Source organism: Sminthopsis crassicaudata, chromosome 3 (genome assembly GCF_048593235.1).
Source record: "Sminthopsis crassicaudata isolate SCR6 chromosome 3, ASM4859323v1, whole genome shotgun sequence".
NCBI lineage: Eukaryota > Metazoa > Chordata > Mammalia > Dasyuromorphia > Dasyuridae > Sminthopsis > Sminthopsis crassicaudata.
The window spans coordinates 396,365,849-396,372,283 of record NC_133619.1 but is presented as its reverse complement, the minus strand read 5'-3'; positions in this window follow the sequence as shown (position 1 = coordinate 396,372,283).

Here is a 6,435-nt window from a genome sequence, read left to right as displayed (position 1 = left end):
GGCTTGGAGAGACTCTAAAAAGATTTCAGAAGAAACCTATTCAGGAACACACTCTGCTGTATTACACCTCTTGCTTTTCTGAAGTTCTTTCATAGGATTATAGTCAGTCAATAATCAGTCATCACTGTTCGAAGTTTCAGGATACAAAGGAAGATAAAAATAGTCCCTGACCTCAAGGAGCTTACAATTACAGCATATTCATGCAAGATATATATATATATATATATATATATATATATATACACACACATATATATATATATAATATGTAGTAAATTGAAGATAATCTCAGCGAATGCTCAGTGTACACGGAGAAGTGAAAGGGAACTAAGAAAGGCATCTTGCAGGTGGAATTTGAGTTGAGTCTTGAAAGGACACTAAAAGTCTTGAAGTGAGAGGAAAGAGCATCCTAGACCAATTGGTTCAAGATCGTTTATAGGTTGTGTCAGAGATAGGATTTTATTCTCTTATTCCTCTGTTCTTTCCTTTTTTTTTTTTTTTTTTTTTGTTTAATTTTATCCTTTCCTGCTATAATAATAACAATAACAAAAACATCTGGCTTAAGATTTGGAAAATACTTTACATACATTATTTCATTTGAAACCATAATGTGATAAGATTTATAAGTATTATTGTTCCCATTCTACAGATATAAAAAGTAATGTTCAGAGAAGTAAAATGATCTATCTAAGGTCAAACAGCTAATATATATGTCTGTCTCCTAATTCTAATGTGCCTTCCCCCATACCATATTATTTAACCTGAATTTATCCTGCTTCAGGTGACTGTAGAGGTAGGAAGCAGCTGTTTATCAATTCCCAAGAATCTCCTCTAAACTATCTTCTCACTCCTTATGTTATTTCCTAATTTACTCCTAACACTCCCATCACTTTTATTCTTCTTGGAAACCTCCACTATGTTACTCACTCCATCTCTTCTGGTTTCCTTTTGAAATTAAAAAAAAAAAAAAATCTCAAGTCTACCAGGAAGAGTTAGAAAAAGAAATTGCATTTCAAATAACAGTAGACAATAGAAAGTATTTGGGGGTTTATTGCAAGACAAACCCAGGAACTATATGAATACAATTATAAGACACTACACAAATAAAGACAGATTTAAACAACTGGAGAAATATCAATTGCTCATGTGTAAACTTAGCCAAAATACTAAAAATGACAATTCTACTTATTAATTTATTTATTCAGTGCCACACCAATCAGACTACCAAATAACTATTTTGTAGAGACAGAAAAAAAATTAATAAAATTCATCTGAAGGACAAAAGGTCAAGAATATTGAAGAAAACAATGAAAAATATGATGAAGGTAGCCTAACAGTACCATATCTCACACTGTAATAAAAAGCAGCAATCATGAAAACAATAAGAGACTTGCTAAGAATAGAATGGTGGTTCAGCAGAAGAGATTAGGTTTATAAAAGTAGTAGTAAATGGCCACAATAATCTAGTGTTTGATAAACCCAAAGATCCAAGCTTTTGGGATAAAAACTCACTATTTGGCAAAAATTGCTAAAAAAAACTGGAAAGCAATTTGGCAGAAACAAGATATAGACCAACATCTCCACATCTTTTACCAAGATGAGGTCCAATATGTACATGATTATGATGAGGTTAGTGGTGGTCAGAGAGTTGTTAAAATCTCCTAATGGTTGGCGCAGGTTTATCATGAAATAATTCATGAAACCCAAATTATTAATTGGCAAAAATGAAAGCTTATTGTTGGATAGAAAGCCAGTTTTGCTAAGAGACTTGATGAGGTATAACCAAATGATGAGGTCTAGATAAGGGATACCTAAATAAAATTAGGATTAATTGAGGTCTAGTGGCGGGTTTGGGGTACAAGGAGTCAAATGGAGCTCCCCTGCAAGCCCTTTGGATTCAGCGCAAGGATACAAAGTTAAATGAGTTCTAATGGCAGCGTGAGAGTCCCCTGTACAGGAATTTACAAGCCCAAAAACCTAGATTGATTAAAAAAAAAAAAAAAAAAGGTTTATTGTAGGGTTTGGAATTAAGGTTAAAGTCTGGTTAGTAAAAGGTATTAAATAAGAGGAAGAAATACACCAAAAGTGGCTGACAGAGAGTCTGTGATGCAAAGCATAGTGCTTGCATGTTTCCACCCTCTGCAAAGAGATGATTCCAGCTTGGCTCTTTTATTTGCTTGAAGGGGCGGATGGGTGGAGTCCCAGGTTGATTCCTCGAGGGCCAGAACCTACCAGGTGGGGGTGGGAAACCTGAGCAGATTATTAGAATTGGGGGCTAGGTACAGCCCAAGTTAGCTTAGATACGGCTCTCTCCCCGTCAAAACGGTGGTTTTGACCAGATCTTGTAAATCACAAGTCAGTCCCAAAGGGGGTTGGGGATCAGAAAAAGAATCTTAAAGGGGCCACCAACTGTATCAAACTGACTTCTATAGTGGCAAAGTCCTATTAGGGAAATGGAGGCTGGCACTGAGAAGAAAAAGCCTTCTCAGCAAAGAGCAAGCTGCTTTGGACCTTCTGCAGAGAGTGAGTTTAAGGAAACCTGTTATGTGTGTAGCTCTTGGTGGGGGCTGGGACACTCTGAGCTGATCAGACCAGGCTTTCTCAACTGAATGAGAATTTAGAATTGCAAAAAGATCAATGGGAGTTGATCTGCCCTTGAATAGTATTACTTCTCTCATCCTGGGAAGATGGGCCCTCTCATGGGAGATCCTGATCTCTCAGATCAAAAAGGGGACACTACTTCAAAGTGATAATCTTAAAGGGAACAGTTTCCCTCTCCCTTCAATTATGCATAGAGGATGATATCAAAAGCACATTAGGGGAATATAGAAAATTTTACTTGTCAGATCTATGGATAAGGGTAGAGCTAAACAAGAGATTAAAAGGGCTATAGGAATTAAAAATAGATATTTTTTTCCAGAACAAAATTAATGCAGCCAAGATTAGAAAGAAAGCAGGAAACAGGGAAAATGTTTAAAGCAAGTTTCTCTGATTAAGGTCCAGTTCCCAAACACATAGGGAACTGATTCAAAATTATAAAAATACTTATTCTTCAACCAATAAATGGTTAAAAGATATGAACAAGCAGTTTTCAAATGAAGAAATAAAAAAATCATAGGAAAAAACTCTACATCACTTTTGTTAAGAGAAATGCAAATTAAAACAATTCTAAGATACTATCTCTTGCCCACTAAATTCGCCAGTATGACAGAAAAGGAAAATGACCAATGTGGGAGGGGATATGGAAAAATTAGAACACTGATACATTGTTAATGGAGTTGTGAACTGATGGAATCATTCTGAAAAGCAATTTGAAACTATGCATATCTTTTGACCTAGCAATACTAGCTCTGTGTCCCAAAAAGATAAAAGATAATATGTATAAAATATTGTATAAAATTATGTATAAAATATTTATAGCAGCTCTTTCTGTGATGGAAAAGAATTGGAAATTGAGATGTTCATTGACTGGGAAATGACTAAGTTGTGGTATACAATTGTGATGGAATACTATTATACTATAAGAAATGATAAACAGGATGGTTTCAGAAAAATCTGATAAGAGATATACAAATTGTAAAATGAATAGAACCAGGAGAAAATTTTACACAATATCAGCAATATTACATGATGAGCAGCTTTTCTGATCAATACAACGATTCAAGACAATTCAGAAGGATTTTTGATGATGAAATGCTATCTTCATACAAGTCATTTCCCATCTGATAAAGGGTTAAAGGATATAAACAGAAAATTTTCAGATGAAGAAATTAAAGCCAATTATAATCATATGAAAAAGGTTCTAAAAATGTTCTCTTTATTAGAGAAATGAAAATTAAGACAACTCAGATACCACTTCACTCCATTCTGATTGGCTAAAATGACAGAAAAAAATAACGATAAAAGTTGGACAACTTTCAAAACTAGGACATTGAAGCATTGTTGGTGGAGTTGTGAAATGATCCGACCATTTTGAAGAGCAATTTAGAATTATGCCCAAAAGGCTATAAAAATAAATATGCCCTTTGTTCCAGCAGTGTCACTATCCCAAAGGTTTATATGCCAAAGAGATCACAAAAGGGGGAAAGGACCCACATGTATAAAAATGTTTGTAATAGCCCTTTTTGTAATGGCAAGGAATAGGAAATTGAATGATGCCCATCAGTTGGGGAATGATTGAGTAAGTTATGGTATATAAATGTAATAAAATATTATTATTTTATAAGAAATGATGAGCTGGCTGAGTTTAGAAAAGCTTGGAAAGACTTACAAAAATTGATGCTGAGTAAAGTGAGCAGAACCAGGAGAAAACTGTACATAGTAACGGCATGAATATTGTAATAACCAACTATGATAGACTTAGCTCTTCTCAGCAATGTGATGATCCAAGACAATTCCAATAGACTTGGGATGGAAAAATGCCTTCCACATCCAGATAGAGAACTATGGAGACTGAATGTGAATTGAAGCATAATATTTTCACTTTTTTTGTTTGCTTTTTCTTTCTCATGATTTTTTAGCTATCAAAGTTTCTTGCATAATATGACAAATTTGGAAATAGGTTTAAAAGTATTGTACATGCATAATCTATATCAGATTGCTTGCTGTCTTGGGGAGGGAGGAGGTTAAAGAAGGAGGGGAAAAAATTTGGAAGACAAAATCTTAGAAAAATTAATGCTGAAAACTAATTTTATATGTATTGGAAAAATGAAATACTATTAAGGAAAAAAAGAAAAGAAAAGAATTTTATCTTCTTCCAGAGCGAGAACTGGTATAGTCTGAATGCAAATTGAAGCCTTTTTTGTTTTTAAATTTTTATTTCCTTTTTTTCCAAAATAGCTAATATGAAATTGTTTTTCATGATTTCATATGTATAGTTTATATATATTGCTTGCCTTCTCTCTGGCTGGGTAGAGGTCAAAGGGTGGGAGAGAGCTCAGAACTCACATTTAAAATTAAAAAAAAAAAAAGAATGTTAAAAAAAATATTAAATTTGAAGGGAAAAAACCCCAAAAGAACACCTTACCACATGTTGTTTATTAAATTCAATCCATTCTCACCATCCCCATCAAAAAATACAAAAACTATTAAGTTTAATTGGAACTAGGGAGCTGGAGATTTTATTTGTTATTAATAAAGAGATTTGACTTGACAATCATAATTGGGTAGAAATGACTAGAGAATTCTCCCTGATTTCTAGTCTTAATTCCAACTATTTAGATGCTGTCCTCTACCTATTCAGACGCCTTTCCTTGCAGCTAAAGCGGAATCTAGAACTGTCTGTCCTTGCAGATTGCCCGATAGTTGGCCGGCTTCCCTTTCAAGCAGGAGAAAGGAAGCCAGAAGAAGGATGGTGAGTTAATGGTGTTAAGTGGAAAGAAGGAGGGAGGGAGGGGGAAAGGGAGGCAGTTCACTGTTCAGTCCTTGGCCTTGTTAAAAAATTGACAGCATGTTTGAGTCATCCCCTCTTCTGTTTTTCAGTGACCCTCATTGTTTCCCTACCCAAACTCCCCCTCATACCCTTTCTGAATTCTGGATGGGTCCCTGGACTCTGATGCCCCCAGTATCAAAGTCTCTTCTGGATCACAATGTATCCTGAAAGCAGGGAATCCCAGGACCCACTCCCCATACCACTCTAGCCTCTCTTAGCTATCAAAGGAGAGTGATAGGAGGGGGAGGAGCATAATGGAAAAGAGGGGCATCTGTATATATCTGGAACACAGAAGCTAATGTGGTTTGTGGAGTCATCAGTCATTCAAATGTGCGTCATCACTAAAACACACATACACACACACACACACACACACACACACACTCACACACAATCCTTTTGTTCTTATCACCTCTATTCTTATAAGAAGTCTCAGCTTCCTCTACCCTAATTTTCTATTTTAACACTTCCAAATCCTAGAGTTCATATTCTGAAATGGGCCCCTTCCCCAGTCCCCCAGATCGGCTCCTAGAGTAGGTCTAGGATTTAAAAAAAAAAAAAAGTGTCATATTTCTCTCCTTTTGCTCTGAAGAGCTGATATGGAAAAAGGAATCTGGGAGAGACTAGAAGTCAAAGTGGTGGGGATCTTTGGGGAAGCCAGTCAAAATAGGTCCCTGGAAAAACCTTGACCTTGTTCAGTAATCTTCAAATCAGTAAGGTTCATTCTGATCAGGAGGAAGAGGGGATCTAAAGTAGGACTGCTGTTTTAAGAAAATGTTAGGGTTTCAATGAAATCTTTTATGAGAGAGCTGGTTTCAAATGTTCTGTGCTCCCACCCAAGCAAAAATAAAACAATGCTACCTCATCTGAATCCCAACCAAGAAGGCTTGTTCATCTGCAAAAACACAATTGAGATCAAATCACCTGTGCTTCCCAACTTGGGCTAAGCCACAATCGATAACTTGGGAGGAGCTGCTGCTGCAGATGGAAGAGAAGAGAGAGAT